We start from the raw sequence: 18,750 nt of genomic DNA on the forward strand, positions 1-18,750 counted from the left end.
CTTCATTGACTGCAGTCCTTACTCTAGACTCTGAACTCCTTGAGGGTCTCACCTGTCTTGGCATCCCCAGATCTGTTCTGTCTGTGAAAAGTGCTCACCAAATGTTATATCAATTTATAAACAATTTTCTTCAGCAGCTATACCATGTCACTTCCATGAGTTTATAACCCCTTTCCATGAGTTTATAATCCCTTTCCATGAGTTTAAGGGAGTTCATAACCCCTTTGCTCGGAGGGTGTACAGCATCATATATTTTTCCAGAAGGCTTTTCTGTGCTAAGCCCAGTGCCCAGCACCTAACAGGTACTTGGAAAATATTGGTGATTTGGTAAAGTGATTACTGATTACCTATTGCGCTGAAGTCTCCCGTCCACCAAGTTCCCTGCCTTATCCCTTAGCATAGCCAATGGAAAATTAATTGGTTGCAAAGTGCATATCTAATTACAACATCCCGCCCCTGCCACTGAGATGTTCAAATGTTAATTATAACATACGCATCTCGTAGCATTTAATAGAGCATTAGTAACTGCCCTTGGGTCGCCCAGGGCGTACACAACGCTCCCTTTTATCTGCTCTAAGGACGGACTTAGCACTTAAGAGCAAGGAAGTCCTCATCCTTAAAGCCGTCCTGTCCCTAAAATCAAATGTTTCTTTCCTCGCCCAAGTCCCCAATTGAGGTCCCCACGCGGGGCGGCGCCAGCGCGCTGCGGGTGGGGTGGGGATCGGGCGCCGGGCGCGGGGTTTCGGCGAGGCTAGACCTGCTATCTGGGCTGCTCGGGCGGCCAGTCCCCGCGCCCCGGCGGCGCCCCGCTTCTTCCAGGGCCCGCCATCCCAGGAAAGAAAGGCGAACTACATTACCCAGCAGGCCTCCCGCCGCCCTCGTTCCTTTCATGTCTTTGCACGTGGCCGGAGGGGAGGGCGGGGCCTGGACGTCACCCTCCTACATTCTCTTTCCCTGTGTCAGAGCAGGGATCATTTTTTTTTTTTTTCCTTCCTCTGCTCCCTCCCCCCGCCCGCCCCTCCTTCCCTCCTTCCCTTCCCTCCCTCCCTCCCCTCTCGGCTGGGTTTGTGCGCTGGGGCGCCGGAGGCCCCCCTCCGCCGCCGGGACGCGCGGAACTCGGGACGGGGGATCGGCTCTCCCGAGCCTCCTCCCTCCCTTCTCTTTCCCTGCCCCCTTCCCCCACCCCCCCACCCCACCCCCGACTCGGGCTCGGAGCGGCGGCCTGAGGAACCCCGAGGTGAGCATCTCCCCGACCGTCCGCCCCCCCCCCCTCCCCGCCTCGTGTAGTCATCTCCCGTTGCGGGTCGATTCTGGGACCGGTGAGGAAGGGCTCTGTGACGTGTGCGTGCTTACAGATAATCCGGGAAAACCACCCCAAACAATTAGCCCCCTACCCCCCTACCTCCTCCTCCCACCCTGCGCCCGGGGCAGCCGGTCGTCCGCGCCCATCCTGCGTCCCCGCCTCTGTCGGGGACAGCACTCTGAGATCTCGCCCCCTCCCCAGGTTTGCCCCTTCTCAGCCGGTTCCCCGCCAGTAGGGGAGCCGTAGCCCTGAGGGGAGGAGGGGGGCTCTCTTAGCGTGGGGTGAGGAGGGGGTGCACGGTTGAAGCCCGGCTCGCGTTGGAGCCGCGCGGTGTAGCCGCTGTCATGTGCCGGATTCCGACCCGGAGGGAGGAAGCGAGCGAGCGAGCGTGATTCCTCTCCCTTTTGTTTTGAAGCCCGCATTTGCTGCATTGGTTCAGGAACCGGCCAAACTTGCAGCTGTTCTGACCGTAGTCGGCGGAGGTAGGGAGCGCGGCTCCGGGTGGCGGCTAGGGGCCGGAGGCTGCCGCTCTCGCGGCTCCCGGAGGGACCCTGGGAGTGTCTTCACGCTGCCCCTCCGTCCTCCGGCGACCGATTGTGTCTGTGGCAGCGGCCGCGTGTGAGTGTGTGTGTGTGTGTGCGCGCCCGTCCCCGCGGGCGCGGAGATGTCTGTCGTCTAGACAGGCTGCACCCTCCCTCCGTCCCTGGTGAGCCCGCGGACCGCGGGGGGCGCGGGGCGGGGGTGGGAGCAGAGGAGGAAGCCGGATCGCTGGCTTCACTGCGGTCGCAGCTTTGGACCTTCCCCACGGCAGTGATTCTTTCTTTTTTTACGTTCTTATTCCTGCCGCCGCTGTGTAATCGGGCCCGGGGAACAGACCTGTCCGGCGGAGTCAGGGTTAAGTTGACAGGCTCTGAAAAGCCAGCTCGCGGTGGCTGGTGACCCGGGCCGGAGCGGAGTGGGCTCCGGCTCGGGTTCTTTAACGAGCAGGTGACTGTCCCGGACGCGGGTCCTGGTGGGGTGTGTGTGGGGGGCGGAGAGGGGGGTCGTGGGCGGCGGGCAGGGGGCGGTGGCTCGGCTGCAGCGGAGATCTGGTGCCCTGGAGGGCCGCTTGTCGGAGCCTGGGTACCGCTGGGGGAGGCGTCCCGGGGACCGCGCATCTGAGTTGGGTCCGTCTCTCCTCTGATGTTAAATGACAGTTGTGGCGGGGGGGAGGTGGTGGAGGTCTGAGCCCCTCATCTGGGCGGCTTTAGCTGTTTGGTTTCGCGGAGTTTTCAGGGTTGGTGTTGTGGTGGTGGGGGGGCAGGTGTGAACAGAGAGGGAGGTGCGGCGTGTAAAGGGGAGGGGTGGCTGGTGGCACGGTGTGCATCCCCACTCAGGGAGTGAGGCGTCGCCTCCCCCGCCCAGCTGTTTGTGTGTGTACACACCGCTCTGGCGTGTGTGCGCGGCGGGGGGGGGGGGGCGGGGACCGCAGACCGATGCGTAGTGGGGACGCGCGTGGGCCCCGAGCCCCCGCGGGGATCGGTCCCGCCGGGGCTCGTAGTCGTGTGTGTGTCCGCGCCAGCGCCCTGGTTCCTTGGAGTCGGGGCGGGGGGGTCGCCGGCCGAGGGCTCGGGGAGATCCTGGGGTTGCGAATGAGCCGGGTCGGTGAGAGAGGACCCGGCCAGAGACGTGCCACGGTCCCTCTCCTCGAGTCCCCGACGCCCCCCCGCCCCAACCGGACCCGGCAGGCTGGCCATCTACTCTGCGGCGCCGCGGGCTGGTCTGGCTGGGCCTGGAGGAGCGGCGGGGCGCTTGTGTCGCGCCCCCGCCCCCCTCGGTTGACCCTTGGCCCGGGGCGCGCTGTGGGTGCGCGCGGCCGCTCCTGCTGCTGCCTTCGCAGATCCTGGAGGGAATCGGCGCGCCCTGCGTACCCCCTCCCAATTCTTCGTCCTAGAGACAGTGGAGGCCGAAGGCTGCCCGGCCCGCCGGGTTGCGCGCTCCGCCCCAAGCTACCTCCGGCGCGGGTGCCGGCTGCCGACTGCCCAGCCGGGCGCAGGCAGGTCTTTGCCCTCCCAGAGCTGGGTCTCTGCGACAGGGGATTATCTCCCAGGCTCAGGGCCTGTGCGCTGAGGGAGGAAGCCACCGGGGCTGCTGGTTCCGCAGCGGCTGGGGGCTTTCGAAGGCGAAAGTGACACAGCACGAGCGCCGCTACCGCCCGAGCTGAAAGCGAGAGGAAGGAGCCGCCCAGAGGGCGGGGAGGGGCCCACAGGCTGTCCGGCCCTGTTCCTCCTGTCCAGCGCCGGGTCTGGGCCGAAAACCTCACGGAGCCGGGCTCCGAGCATTCTGGGAACGCGCGAGAAAAATTGCTTGGCTTTCAAGAAAACCTGGTTATACTGGAACAGAACGCACTGAGCAGACGTTAAGATGTTTGGCCCCTCGCGGGATGCACTCAGGTGGCCCCAGGAAGCTCCCTTAAAGTGCTTGAGACAGGATTCGATTTACACACAGATCATCTCACCCTGCTGTGTCAAGTGTCTGTCTTGGATAACGTGCACTTGGAAGCAGTAATTTTGTAACGCATCCGGGGGTACAATGTCACCAGTGATTAACAGATTACTAGAATAATAATATGTTTGTATGTCTAGGCGCCTTCCCCATCATCGCATTTATTAAGACGGCCCCATGAGGTATGGGGGATATTAACCCCATTTTACAGAACCGTACATTGAGGCTCAAAAAGTAAGGAGACTTGCCTGAAGCTTCTCTGTGATTTCACTTCTTAGACTGTGGCTTTTTGGGGGGGGGGGTTGGTTTAAAATAATTTAATTTGTTTATTTATTTATAGCTGTGCTGAGCCTTCCTTCCTGCCCCGGCTTTTTCTAGCTGTGGTACACAGACTTCTCATTGCCGTGGTTTCTCTTGTTGTGGAGCACAGGCTCTGGGAGTACTCGGGCTTCAGTAGTTGCCTCACATGGGCTCAGTAGTTGGGGGTCCCAGGCTCTAGAGCACAGACTGAATAGCTGTGGCCCATGGGCTTAGTTGCTCTGGGTCATGTAGGATCTTCCCTGATCAAGGATCAAACCCAAGTCTCCTGCACTGGCAGGCAGATTCTTTACCACTGAGCCACCAAGGAAGCCCAGTCTGTGGCCTTTTAACTTAAATAGTGGCCAACTTTTTTTCTTCTTTTAGTAAGTGTAGGTCTTGGCACCCTAGGAAATACTAAACCTAAGACAGCGGGTAAATTATGGTATTTCAGTTTGATCATTCAGTTGCTCTGTTGTGTCTGACTTTTTGCAAACCCATGGACTGTGTGCAGCACCCCAGGCTTACCTGTCCATCACCAACTCCTGGAGGTTGCTCAAACTTATGTCCATCGAGTTGGTGATGCCATCCAACCATCTCATCCTCTGTTGTCCCCTTCTCCTCCTGCCTTCAGTCTTTCCCAACATCAGGGGCTTTTCCAGTGAGTCAGATCTTCACATCAGGTGGCGAAAGGATTGGAGTTTCAGCTTCAGCATCAGTCCTTCCAATGAATATTCGGGACTTATTTCCTTTATAATTGACTGGTTTGATCTCCTTGCAGTCCAAGGGACTCTCAAGAATCTTCTCCAACACCCATGAACAGTATGAAATTATGGTATTTATTCTTTGTCAAAAAACACTTGGTTCACTGCCAGTCCTAATGAGAATAAGTATTAAAAAAGCAGAAGTCTGCATTGCTGTTATTATCACTTATCTGATAATTTACAGTTGGTGAATGATTGTCAGCTTTGATGCATGCAGTATGTACCAGAATCATAACTGCATGTAATAAATACATATGGATATATGTTTTTGCAACATATGCCTGTGTTCATATGGGTGTGTTTATGGGGTCCCTATTGAATCTAAGGTTTGTTCCTTGCTGGTTCCAAAACCATGGATTTAAAGTATAGCTCCTGAGAAACCATCCAGGTTCTACTCCCTGCCCCCTCCATCTCCAGGGATGGAAGCCTTTAAAAGAACAAAAAGCTCCTACATAACTGTGTGCATTTCTCAGAGTTCAGGCAGTGAAGGTTCTCAGACACAGCCTGGGGGGTTATTAGGGTTGGCTAGGTAATCAACTATTCATTTACAAATATGTATTGAGCATGTTTGTGTTTCTTGAAGTACACATGAAGAAAATTTAACATACAGTTTAGCACTGCTTGCCAAAACATCTTCTAGCTGTGGAGACAAATTCAAGATTTTGAGTCCAGCAAATATTTGTTGAGCACCTTTCCTGGGCTACTGTGTTTGGGGCACACAGAGACAGGATAGCAGAAACAGCTAAGTTGCAGTGCAAAAAAACAGATGATTCAGAGCCTACAGGAGGGAACAAATTGTAAATATTTTAGAGCACTCACCCTGGGACTTAGTAAATTTCACGTATGTTGGTTGCAAGGAACTCATAGTGCCAGTCTCTTTCCTATAGCAAATGCAGAAAGAAGCAACGGGAAGAAGAGCCTTGTTGCTCTGAATTTCAAACTATTTGGAACCTGCCAGGTGGGCCCTGGAGGTCTGTCCTTTTGTAGAAGTTAGGCAGCTCATGGGAGATGACCCTGAAGCCAGCCCACAGGTTAGTCTACTGGGCAGTGAGGAGCAGACACATTGTCCTCCAGGGTCCTGCCCCAGCTGTGATGGGCTGTGATAGCCTGTCTTCAGTGGCTTTTGATCAAAATCTCAGCCAAGCCCTGCCCGAGTTTAGTAGTTTCTATCTCATAGGTCTGTGTATATTTTCTAATATGAGTCTGCTTTTTTTAGCTGTTCATCGCCCAACTGACTTCTGCGGTCCCTGACACTGTTCTCCAATTTCTTCTCAGTTTTAGGGTCCAAGGGACAGAGGAGCCTAGTGGGCTGCAGTCTATGGGGTCGCACAGAGTCGGACATGACTGAAGCGACTTAGCAGCAGCCTTGTTTTAAGTTCACATCATGAACAGGGAAGCAGGAGGTGGTGGTTAGGATGGGGAGAGAATTCTGAGCCTAGAGCGAGAACAGGAGGTACAAACAGACGGGCAAATTGCAGTTTCTGGGAATTCTCCAGACCTGATGGCGTTTCTGCATAGCTTACCCAATAACGCGGCGGCCCCTTTTGATGTTCTTTTAGGGGGGTCCTCTACCTCTGGGCCTCACTGCTGACTCACTGGTCACCTGAACTCAGCCGTTCACATTCAGGCTTTTTACTCTTTTGCCCTCCTGTCTCATCCTGCGTGCAGTTTAACTTAGAACATTGCTGTCACAGTGGCCTTCTCTCAAAATTACTGCGATGCTGACTATCGACCGCTGCCTGTTACATCTGAATTAAACCCAGGCCAGAGCCGTGGTTCAGAACAGAGTGAGAACAGACACATCCTGAGATCCAGACACCCCGGGAGGGCCTTGCTGATGAGCTGAAGACCCCGAGGCGCAGAGAGGTGAAATGACTCACCCAAAGTCACCGGGAGCCCTTGGCAGAGTGGAACAAGAACGCCTACTAAATTTTGATGCCTCATTTAATCTTTCTCTGTTCTGTGATGCTTTCTTTTTTTTAAAAATTAATATTTTTTTTAACTGACGGATAATTGCTTTACAGAATTGTGTTGGTTTCTGCCAAACACTGTGATGCTTTCTGGAAAGAGGTGGGGTTCTTACTTCCCGAAGAGTGAAAACACTACATCTTTTTCTTTCTTTTGGAGTCTTGAGATAGTTTTCTGTTGACACTGGTCTTCCTTGCTCTGTCTTTCTTCTCTAGCTCCTAGGAGTCTGGTGTATTTGGGAGAGGGTTTTATGCTTGGGGCCTTCTAGTGCGCTTAAGTTTGGTCTCTGGCTTTCCCTTCCCATGGTGGGGTCCTCAGGAACCTCGTAAAGGTGTTTGCCAAGCTGTTATATATGTGTATTTTTCTAGGAGGAGGATCCACAGACTTCATTCGATTCTTACCTAACTCAAGTAAGGACAGGAACTACTGGGGTGGGCATAGTGGAGTTGGATGGGGGATTGGTTGCCACTGGAGACAGTCATTTTGCCCTACACTTGACTTGGGTGTGCAGTTTATGATGTATTTCACACCAGTGACCTTATCTGCTTTTCATAACAGCCCTGTGAGGCTGTTATCATTATTCCCATTTTGCAGATGGGGAAACTGAGCCTGTTAGTTTCAGTACTAACGGTTAGTGACATGTCTGAGTCAGAAGTAAGCAGTAGGGCAGGCGTCTGATCCCAAGTCTTCAGACTTCAAATCTGGTGTCTTGGGCTGAGGTGGTCCACATGCCACATCCTCATTACAGTTTTGTGAGTGGAGGGTCTCAAACTTTTTGGAGCTTAAAAATTCTTTTGTAGCTCCTTCTTTATGATATCCACTACTAGCTGATGTCCAACCATGGAGTCAGACCGAAGTCCTAAATTACCCAGGGGGTGGGATGGATAAAGTACGGGAGGCAGGTGTCATAGCAGTGATAATGTAGACTGGGGCTAGTTTGGGATGACTTTATGGAAGAGGTGAATTTGGGAGTAGGTCTGGGGTCATGGCAGACGCCATGGTAAGAGGTTTTCAGCTGGGGCTATGACCCAAAAGGGGTGAAAGGGAAATTGTCTGTGCTTGGGCAGAGTGGAGCTGACTAAGGAGTGGGTGGATCCTGCAGTCAGAGGGGGCTTCTTGTAGTGTCTGGGCTTTTTCTCTGCCCTGGGGCTACAACAGTGAAGAAGCGCAACCGTCCTGCCTTCAAAGAGCCCACTGTCTCCTGGGAGAGACAGACGCTGAAACAGTTAAACTCAGCACGGTGTGGTGAGTGCAGTGGTGGAGAAAGTTGCCTGCCAGACAAGGGCCACCTGTTCTAGCCTCAGAAATCAGAGAGGGCTTCCTTAGGGAGATGACGCAGGAGCTGAATCTGAAGGTATGAAAAAGAATTAACCTGGAGAGGAGACAGGAGAAGGATGTTTATGGGGAAGGCACGTGGGTGCAAAGGCGTGGAGGCCCAAGGCTGCCTGGGTGTAGGAAGGGGCAGCAGCAGGCTGGTCGAGCACAATGATGCGTGTGTACAGAGCCCAGCTCTGAGGACCTGAAGAGCCTGGCTGGGGACCTCGCAATTCGGCAGGGCGGATGGGACTTACAGTGGGCCAGAAGCAAGCAGGACTGGGAGCCAGGCAGCCCCTGGGCCGTGAGTCAACAGCAGGTTCCGTGCAGGGTCCTGTCCCTGGAGAGGAGGCCTGGAAGCAGGGCTGTGTGGATGAAGGTAGAGGAAAGGTCACATGTTAAAGCCACTTGGGGAGTCAAGTCTGCAGTTTTTAGTGCTTTGAGGGATAAGGGAGGAGTCCCAGTTGATTCCCAGGTCTCTGGCCTCCTGGACTGAGTGGATGGTGACCTTTACTGGGGTGTGACCTTCTGCTGGTGGCTGGAGCAGATGTGCTGGGGTGTTGTGGTGAGTTTAACATAAGACTCGTCGAGTGGAATCGCAGGTAGGATAGTCCAGTGGAACTGTCTTCCCCTGCGTATAGACCATACGCAGGGTGGAAGCCTGAGCTGGAGGTGTGGGCAGGAGCTGCAGTCCTGGGAGTAGGGGGAGGTTGGCTGTGGGACAGGACCGCCGTGGGGGCTGCTATAGACAAGGAGAAGACCTCTTCCTCCTGTCGTCAGAGAAGCCTTTGTCATGCCGGGCCCACTGTTGTTAGGGAAGCCAGGCAGGGATGCTGTGTCATGCTGGAGGCCCAGCTGGCAGAATCCGGAGACAGTTGAGAGCGCGCCTCAGCTGGAAGCATTTGAGTGCGTTAGGCGAGAGGCTTTGTCATTTTTTAACAACCCTGGTGATATCTCTGTCCTGGGCGCTCAGGCTGGGAGTCAAGGGCAGGGGAGACCTGTACCTCTTCCCACGAATAGGCTGGTCTAGTTGGGAGACGAGCTGAGGACCTGTGAAGCCACTAAACAGCTGTGATAACCTGGGCAAATAGTGGGCTGCTCGTTAAATGGAAGAGGTTTGCTGGAATTTCTCTCCTGCTATGCTGCATTTAAATAGAGCTGCTGTGTTTCAGGCCAAGCGACAGTCTTGCCATTTTTGAACACCCAGGACCTACATGGTAGGTGTTCATCGTATGTATTTGGATCTGCAGGGATGTGACCAGAGTTCGTTGTTTGGTGCAGGGTGGGGATAGGGGTGGGGGAGGTCAGCCCGGGGAGGTTCCTGTGAACAAGTCCAAAGAGGATTCCAACACTGATTTAGAATATTTTTAGTACCATAGTGGAGTAAAAATCTTGAAAACCTTCCAACTACCAAGCACCTAGAAATGTCGTATGAAATACAACTAGCATCCTTTCAGAGAAGAGCTGAGCTCCTCATTTGGAAGGGCAGTCCCCAGGGAGCTCAGAAGGGAGCGCGAAGCAAGCGCTGATGCCAGGCCTGGCCTGGGGGTGGGGGTGGCTATGGGTGTCTTGAGGGGTCTCAGAACCAAAGGCTGTTGAGCCCTTGACAGTGCCTCCTCCAGGGTCCGAGGTGAGACTGGGAGTTGGCGTGGAGGGCCCTGCCTGAATCGGGCCCCTGCAAAGGTATGCAGGTTTGGAAAGAGGATGGAATAGACAGCCGCCCTCTGGCATAGAAGCAGGGGAGGGGGAACTTGTCTGTCTTGGCCTGAACTGGGGGGAGGAAAAAAAATCGTTCCTGGAACCTTGAAACCTCAGGCCTCTTGTGGCTTTGGATGGCCACTACACACGGCTTGGGGCTTCCCTGCTGTCTCAGACGGTAAAGAAATCTGCCTGCAATGCAGGAGATCAGGGTTTGATCCCTGGGTTGGGACGATCCCCTGGTGAAGAGAAGGGCGATCCACCCTAGTATTCTCGCCTGGAGAATTTCATGGACAGAGGAGCCTGGCAGGCTATAGTCCATGGAGTTGCAAAGAGTCAGACAAGACTGAGTGACTAACACACAAGGAATTAGCACATAAAGCTTCTGGGGGCCAGGGTCTTCCTGCCTGTGGGCTCTAGGCTCTCAGGAGTGCCAGGAAGATTCTGGGGCTCTTCACCCTTCACTGACTTGGGTCTCCTCCTTGGAGAGATGCTGTAGGACCCGGGGGTTCCTGAGTGAGGAGGAGGAGAGAGAGGCCTTGGTGGGAACCTTTGACAGGGGCCTTTGTGACCTGTGCACACTGCAGAGGGCGTGTGCAGGGCTCTGGAGAAGGGCTGTGCCGGCCCCAGGCTTCACCTGTCAGCAGAGGCCTGCAGACAAGCCTGTCCAGGAAGGCCTCACGTCCTCTCCGCTGTTGATTCAGGCTGGATCTTTCCAGACGAGGCTTCTGCCCAGGTTCCCCCAGTGTGTGTGTGTGTGTGTGTGTGTGTGTGTGTGTGCTTAGTCGCTCAGTCGTGTCTGGCTGTTTGTGACCCCGTGGACTGTAGCCCACCAGCCTCCCCCTCAAGGTACCCTGTGCAGATTCCAGCTGCTCCTGGTCCCTCCAGACCATGCACCCCATTGTCCACCCTAAGCCCAGAGGCTTGATTTTCTTGAATTTTAAAATTGAGAGACATCTTAGAGGTCATCTAGTGGGCCTCCTCCCTGGAGTGGGAATCCTGTCTCCACCAGCGCTTGCTCCAAGGCTTCCTGTGGCCAGGAGTGTGCGGCGGTGCCGGGAGTGTGCAGCTATACCAAGCAGTGCCTTCCCTCGTTAGAAGGCTCTTGCAGCTGGAAGGCCTCCTGTGAGCCTCAGGCGCTGCCTGACGGTTTCTACCTATCGCCCCTTCAGCTGTGGGCTGTTGGGAAAGATGTTTTGGAGGCCTTTCAGCATCCTGCTCGCTTTTGCTGGAAAGGCCTTAATTTGTCAAGTTAAGATTCTGTTGAGAATCAAGCCAGCTTCCATCCTAACTTAGCAAAGAGGGAGCTTTTGAAGCTGAGATGTAAGGTTTGCTGAGCTGGCTGTGATGTAGAAGTTTTGAGAGGTTGGCTCAGTGCTTTTTAGATTGCGACGAGAGAAGCAGTTCTATCCTCCAACCTCAGAATACATTTCAGTAGTAAGTGACTTGGGAACCTGATGCAGGGAAAAAGTGAAAGTCACTCAGTCTTTGAGACCAATGGCCTATACAGTCCATGGAATTCTCCAGGCCAGAATACTGGAGTGGGTAGCCTTTCCCTTCTCCAGGGGATCTTCCCAACCCAGGGATCAAACCTAGGTCTCCCACATTGCAGGCGGATTCTTAACCAGCTGAGCCACCAGGGAAGCCCAAGAATACTGGAGTGGGTAGCCTATCCCTTCTCCAGCAGATCTTCCCAACCCAGGAATGGAAGCGGGGTCTCCTGCATTGCAGGCGGATTCTTTATGAACTGAGCTATCAGGGTTAACTGAGTGTCTCTTAGGTGCCCTAGTAGAGCTAGGTGTTCTCTGTATGTGTTACTAAATAAAAGTAACCTCTGTGAGGGAGAGGAAGAGAGGCAGAGACATGGAAATGCCCAACTGTAGTTGTGACAATTGAGTCCGAAAGTTATTCAGAAGAAATGTGTGTGGTTCCATTCGGAGTGGGTGGGGCAGGCATTCCCCACGCTGCTCCCTTATAGGGCCGTCCCTTGGGGGAGGCTGTGCCCTGATCTCACCTCAGGCCAAGAACCCACAGGCCTTTGCTGTATTCATGGGTCACTTGCTGAGATGTTTACAGTCTGCACCATGAGATCACAAAAGTGGCCTGCTGGACAGTGTGTGTCCCCAGGCAGGAAGGTGTGGACAATGACAGTGTTTTCCCAGCATGCAGTTTATTCGTCTCTGGGTGTCGGTCTGCAGCGCCCTGGGCTCTTCTTTGAGGAAGCCAAAGCCTTTCTGCTCCTTTGCGTCCCCAGGTCAGCTGGCATCTGCGGGGTCCATTTAGTCAACAGGTGCTGTGTGGGCTTATGCAGAGCACGAGCCGCCTTTGCCCCGGGATTGCATCAGCCAGCTGGATGGCCAGACATCCTGACAAACCCAGTGGTGAAGGTCAGGGATTCTGGGAAGGTACCCAGTTTCTCCTCCCTCTAAAAACTGTTCTCCGTGTTCACATTCTGCTGGCTTGCCCCAGACCTTTCAGCTTAAGACTCTTCTGTTAACATTTGGTGCAGTTTAGCAAATTTGTTATCAGACGCCTGCTGTGGGTCAGAGGAATTCGGGTGAGCCTGGCAGGGTCCCTGCCTCCCGACTTCATTTTGGTGGGGAAGACAGAATGGCCTCGTGTTCGTGTGGTGTGGGAAGTAGGGGGGTAAAGAGAAAGAAGAGCGCCGAGGCAGCCAGAAGTAAGGTGTCTCTTTTTTTTTTTTTTTTTTTGTCCAAATGGAGGCACCTTTGAGAGTGAAAGGGAGCACACAGATGTAAACGGGGACTGTCCTGGGCAAATGGGGGCTTATGGCCACGTGGGCCTGGGAGGGTGCAGGTGTGTGGGCCATACCTGACACCCTTGTCAGTCCTTTGTACTGCAGGATGCACGCAGGCATGCTCTAGGGGAGGGGCTTGGCTGCAAGAGAAACTGGCATGTTTCCTGTTTTTCTCAGGGGCCAGAGGGGAAAGCTTCATCTGCGCTCTGATGGGATTCGGTTTAAGGTCACGAGGTTTCGTCTTATATCGACCTCACTGTGATCTCAGTTTTGGAGTCAGAGATGGACATTTGGAGAGATGAGAACCACCTGGCTTGTAGAATGCTATTGGCTACAGCCAAAAGAACGCTGGACTAACAGTCGCTTAGAAAACAAGATGTTTATAGACATAACTAACCAGGAATCTAAATGTTGGGGGTTTCTAAAGTTGCTTATTTCAGTGGGGCAGTAATAATCTTAAGCATTCATTCTAACCTCCCAGACAGCCATTTACAGCATATTGGGTCAGGCTTGTCCCCTCATGGTCACCGCTTTGCTGCCACACTCCACCTGTCACATTCTCATGTAACTGTATTGGAAGGCAGGCAGGCAGGTGAGTTCCTCCATGTGTCTTTAAAACATTTTTTCTTTTCTTTTGAAGTATCAGATCAGATCAAATCAGTCGCTCAGTTGTGTCCGACTCTTTGCGACCCCATGAATCGCAGCACACCAGGCCTCCCTGTCCATCACCAACTCCCGGAGTTCACTCAGACTCACATCCATCAAGTCAGTGATGCCATCCAGCCATCTCATCCTCTGTCGTCCCCTTCTCCTCCTGCCCCCAATCCCTCCCAGTATCAGAGTCTTTTCTAATGAGTCAACTCTTTGCATGAGGTGGCCAAAGTACTGGAGTTTCAGCTTTAGCATCATTCCTTCCAAAGAAATCCCAGGGCTGGTCTCCTTCAGAATGGACTGGTTGGATCTCCTTGCAGTCCAAGGGACTCTCAAGAGGCTTCTCCAACACCACAGTTCAAAAGCATCAATTCTTCGGCACTCAGCCTTCTTCACAGTCCAACTCTCACATCCATACATGACCACAGGAAAAACCATAGCCTTGACTAGATGGACCTTTGTTGGCAAAGTAATGTCTCTGCTTTTGAATATGCTATCTAGGTTGGTCATAACTTTCCTTCCAAGGAGTAAGCGTCTTTTAATTTCATGGCTGCAGTCACCATCTGTAGTGATTTTGGAGCCCCCCCAAATAAAGTCAGCCACTGTTTCCACATCTATTTCCCATGAAGTGATGGGACCGCATGCCATGATCTTCGTTTTCTGAATGTTGAGCTTTAAGCCAACCTTTTCACTCTCCACTTTCACCTTCATCAAGAGGCTTTTGAGTTCCTCTTCACTTTCTGCCATTTGAAGTGTAGTGATGTGTAATATTGTGTGTTATAGGTATATAATATGTGTTCCTCCCAGGTGGCTCAGTAAAGAATCCACCTGCAATGCAGGAGACCTGGTTCGATCCCTGGGTTGGGAAGATCCCCTGGAGGAGAAAATGGCAACCCACTCCAGTGTTCTTGCCTGGAGAATCCCAGGACAGAGAAGCCTGGTGGGCTACAGTCCATGGGGTTGCAAAGAGTTGTGTAGTTGATGTATAATGTTGTATGTTACAGGTGTATAATATAGTGGTGCACACTTTTTAAAGGTTATATTCCATTTATAGGTACTAAAAATATTGGCTCTGTTCCGCATGGTGTACAGTGTATCCTTTTCGTTTGTTTTATACTTACCAGTTTGTACCTTTTAAGCCCCTGTACTTACTTTGCCCTTCCCCACTTCTCTCCACTGGTAACCACTCGTTTGTTTTCACTCTCCTCTTTCACTTTCATTGAGAGGCTCTTTAATTTTTCTTTGCTTTCTGCCATAAGGGTGGTATCATCTGCGTATCTGAGGTTATTGATAAATCTCCCAGCAATCTTGATTCCAGCTTGTGCTTCATCCAGCCTAGCGTTTCTCATGATGTACTCTGCATATAAGTTAAATAATCAGGGTGACAACGTACAGCCTTGACATACTCCTTTCCCGATTTGGATCCAGTCTCCACATGGTCATCATTAGTTTCCTGACCCAGGAAAGTACCACAAAGTGGCTGATTTAGGACAGCAGAGATTTACTGTCTCATGTTTCTTGAGGATAGAAATCTGAAATCACAGTGTCATCAGCCCATGCTTGATGTGAAGCTTTTAGGGAAGGATCATTCTTTGTTCACTTTGGACATCTCTCCAGATTCCAAACCAGTCCAGCATGGCACAGGATGGTGCCCTGGATAAGGATTTGTGAGTCTGTACATATTCCTATTCTAAAGAGGAAGAAAGATAATCCATCATACTGTTCTGGGTTGAATTGTATCCCCTCTAAGAGTGTGTTGTTGGGCTTCCCAGGTAATGCAGTGGTAAAGAATCTTCTTGCCAAGCAGGAGACATGGGTTTGATCCCTGGGTTGGGAAGATCCCCTGGAGAAGGACATGGCAACCACTCCAGTATTCTTGGCTGGGAAATCCCATGGACAGAGGAGCCTGGCGGGCTACAGTCCATGGGGTCACAAAGAGTCAGACACGACTGAGCAGCTAAATAGCAACAACAAGAATATGTTGTAGTCTTAACACCCAGTACCTTGAAATGTATTTGTATTTGTACAAATTGACTGTATTTGTGTGGGGCCCTTAAAGTGGTAATTAAGGTACATACGGGTAATTAAGGTACCTAAGAGGTCCTACGGGTGGCTTTAGTGCAGTATGATTGTGTCCTTAAAAGGACATCGGGACACAGATAAGACATAGACACCTGAGTCGACCATGTGAGGACACAGGAGAAGGTGGCCATCTGTGAGCCCAAGAGGAGAGGACATAGAAGAAACCCAGTCTGCTGCACCTTAATCTCAGACTTCCAGTGTCCAGAAATGAGAAAATGAGAAAGCAAATTTCTCTTGTCTTGGCTACCCTGATTGTGCTATTTGGTTATGAAAGCCAGGTTCCAAATCCAGGCCTACGTTACTGTAGAACCTGGACTCTTGGCATTGTGAGCTGCTGTTTAAGCAGTAGAGGAGATATCTGTCAACTCAGGGATTGAACAAGTAGTATTTCTGCTAAAACCCTGGGGCAATCCAACAGTAACTTTTAAAACCTAGCGTTTGTTAAGTATTACTGTGTTAAAGTGCTTAGTGAGCACTTTACATGTGTTACCTTAATTAGCCTTCTATTTTATAGGTGTGACAATGAGGGTACAGAGAGGTTAAGGGATTCACACTGCTAGTATGTGGCATAGCCTATTTTGCTGTGCGAGTTTTGTATTTCAACCATCACACACAGGGGCTGACAGATTATGCTGAGGTCCTCGTGTGGTGTTCTGGGAAAGTCATTGTTCATGGTGTGCGGTGTGTGTGCTAAATCGCTGCAGTCGTGTGCAACTCTTTCTGACCCTGTAAACTGTAGCCCGCCAGGCTCCTCTTATCCATGGGATTCTCCAGCAAGAATACTGGAATAGGTTACTATGCCCTCCTCCAGGGAATCTTCCCAACCCAGGGATCGAACCTGCATCTCTTAAGCCTCCTGCATTGACAGGTGGGTTTTTACCACTAGCGCCACCTGGGAAGCCCATTGGTTGTGGGTCTGCCATTAATGACTCGCGGAGAAGGCAATGGCAACCCACTCCAGTGTTCTTGCCTGGAGAATCCCAGGGACGGTGGAGCCTGGTGGGCTGCTGTCTATGGAGTCGCACAGAGTCGGACACGACTGAAGCGACTTAGCAGCAGCAGCATTAATAACTTGGGTGATCTTGGCTGAGTCACCTAACATCGGGATGTTTTCTCCTCACTGACCCCAGGGACTGGATGAGATACTGTCTAACATCCCTGATTGGTGCCTTCGGAGGTTCCTAGCGCCAGGCCTCTAAGGCAGGTGTTACATCCTCAGCATGGGCTGCCTCAGGGAAGGAGTCATTCCTGTGACGTCATCTCGGGCCTTTGTCCACACCTGAGGTAGCAGCTCCAGATCTGCCTGATTGGTGGTTTGGACCTAACAGTTTGCTCCTTCCCTATAAAATCAATTTTTTCAATAAGGTAGAAATTATCCCCACCCCGTGCCAGGCCCAATTCTAGGTCTTTTAAGGCTGCAGGCTTTGAGTTACATCAGCCAAAGGGTATGGGGAGAGTGTTGCTGATAAGTGATGTGATGTGTTTTCTTCCTCTAGGTTGACTGCAAACTCATTCATACCAGAGAGAAACGAACCATGGGGGGCAGCACCCGTTAAGAGCCCACGTTGAGCCAAAGACCTCTGTGTCTTTCGCCTTATCTTGTTTCCATTCCCCATGAGACCCAGGTAGATGGCAGGCAGGGTGAGGTGAGGAGAGGGCGGGGGCCTGGTTCTAGGATTCCACAGGCTGAACGCAGCGTGCTAAGGACAGGGGCAATGTGGGCTGGGCTGCTGTGGACAGTCCTGGGGGCCTGGTTTTAGTCCTCTGGCAGCCCGGCCCCTGCTTTATCCCCACAGGGTCTTAATGATTTTAGTTAGCTCATTAGAGCCAAGTTTACTTAATGCATCTGGAATAGATTTTAAAACCAGAAAAGCGGGTGAGTGTCTTTCAGAGTTCCCAGTTCCCCAGCTGCCTGCTCATGATCTCCCTAGATCTGGAAGCCCAACCTCTCTGGCTCCAGCATTCAGACAGCGGGGATGAAGCCTTCAGATCCTAGTGGCTGGCTAGGTCCTAGGACCCGGACCACTGTGGCTGGGCAGTCGTCGGAGGCACCAGGGTTATTACACCGGCACTCTTGTGAAGAGTGGGAGTGGGCGGGGCTAATGCACTTCTTCTAATGCGGGCATTGAAGTGGGCAAGACTAAGTGACTTGGCCAGGGTCACATACCACATGTGTCAGTGAGAAAACAAATTACGGGCTAGTTCTCTATTCAGTAAACCTTTCTCTACCATAAGGTACAGCATTCAGACACTGTTGGGGATTATAGGCTGATTTCAGTCGAATTATCTAGGAAGCCACATATTCATTTTAAATGTGCATTAAAGAAAGAAAATGTCACTAGTATATGAAACTTTTGATTTCATTATTGCTTAGCAGAAAACTTAGTTTAATAAAAAGTCAACAAAGTCAACAATGATGTTACACCTGGTACCCAGCTAGGATAGAAAACCTCCAAGGTGGTGAATTTGGGGGAAATGCTGCCAAAATCAAGTTTGGGTTGGGTTTCTGTCACTTGGCACTGGGTGAGTTCTGAATAATACATGACTGATTTCAGCCCAAGGCTACCTCTTTTCATGTAACAAATGCTGGTTTCTAAGTATTGATTTACACAAAACTTATATACATATGATTGTAGTTTAGATTCATAAAAGGAAAGTGAAAGTCGCTCAGTTGTATCCAACTCTTTGCAACCCCATACAGTCCATGGAATTCTCCAGGCCAGAATGCTCGAGTGGGTATTCTGAGTGGGTTTTCTTCTCCCTCATTGTGGGGCGGATTCTTTACCAGCTGAGCCACAAGGGAAGTCCAAGAATACCAGAGTAGGTAGCCTATACCTTCTCCAGGGGATCTTCCCGACCCAGGAATCGAACCAGGGTCTCCTGCATTGCAGACGGATTCTTTTATCAACTGAGCTATCAGGGAAGCTATCATGAAAGGAGGTCATTACCTAAAGAAAACCTAAGTAAATATTTTTGTAAAGCAAAGAATCCTTTTATATAGAGATAATATCTGGTTTCTTTCAAAAGCAAATTTAACCTTTTAAACAACAATTTTTATTATCTAAGATTTTGATAACCAGAAACTTCTTCCTTAAAAAAAAAAGTTATTTATTTGTTTATTTTTGGCTGTTCGGGGTCCTCATTGCTGTGTGGGCTCGTCTCTAGTTGCGGCAAGCAGAGGCTACTCTCTGTTTGGAGTGCGTAAGCTTCTCACTGAGATAACTTCCCGCAGCAGAGCATGGGCTCTGTGGCGCTCTGGTTTCAGTAGCTGGAGCTTGTGGCCTCGGGAACTGTGGCTCCCGGGCTCGAGTACAGACTCAGTAGTTGCGGTGCAAGCTTAGTTGCTTCTCGGCGTGTGGGATCTTCCCAGACCAGGGATCAAACCTGTGCCTCCTGCATTTGCAGGCTGATTCTTTACCGCTGAGCCACCA

General features: G+C 51.7%; 1 protein-coding gene across 3 annotated transcripts in view; it reads left to right on the plus strand.

Moving 5' to 3' along the window:
- Positions 1 to 1,039: 1,039 nt before the first annotated feature.
- CTIF (cap binding complex dependent translation initiation factor) overlaps positions 1,040 to 18,750 on the plus strand; it is a 323,017-nt gene continuing 305,306 nt past the window's right edge. For 2 of the 3 annotated variants that reach the window (XM_070361994.1, XM_070362000.1), the window contains exon 1: positions 1,040 to 1,237. The gene's annotated coding sequence lies outside the window, so the exon portion shown is untranslated. Of the gene's footprint in view, positions 1,238 to 1,718; positions 1,786 to 18,750 lie in introns of those variants that run through there. The other variant, XM_070361995.1, reaches the window with a different exon arrangement.

This window comes from Bos mutus, chromosome 24, assembly GCF_027580195.1.
Source record: "Bos mutus isolate GX-2022 chromosome 24, NWIPB_WYAK_1.1, whole genome shotgun sequence".
Classification (NCBI taxonomy): Eukaryota; Metazoa; Chordata; class Mammalia; order Artiodactyla; family Bovidae; genus Bos; species Bos mutus.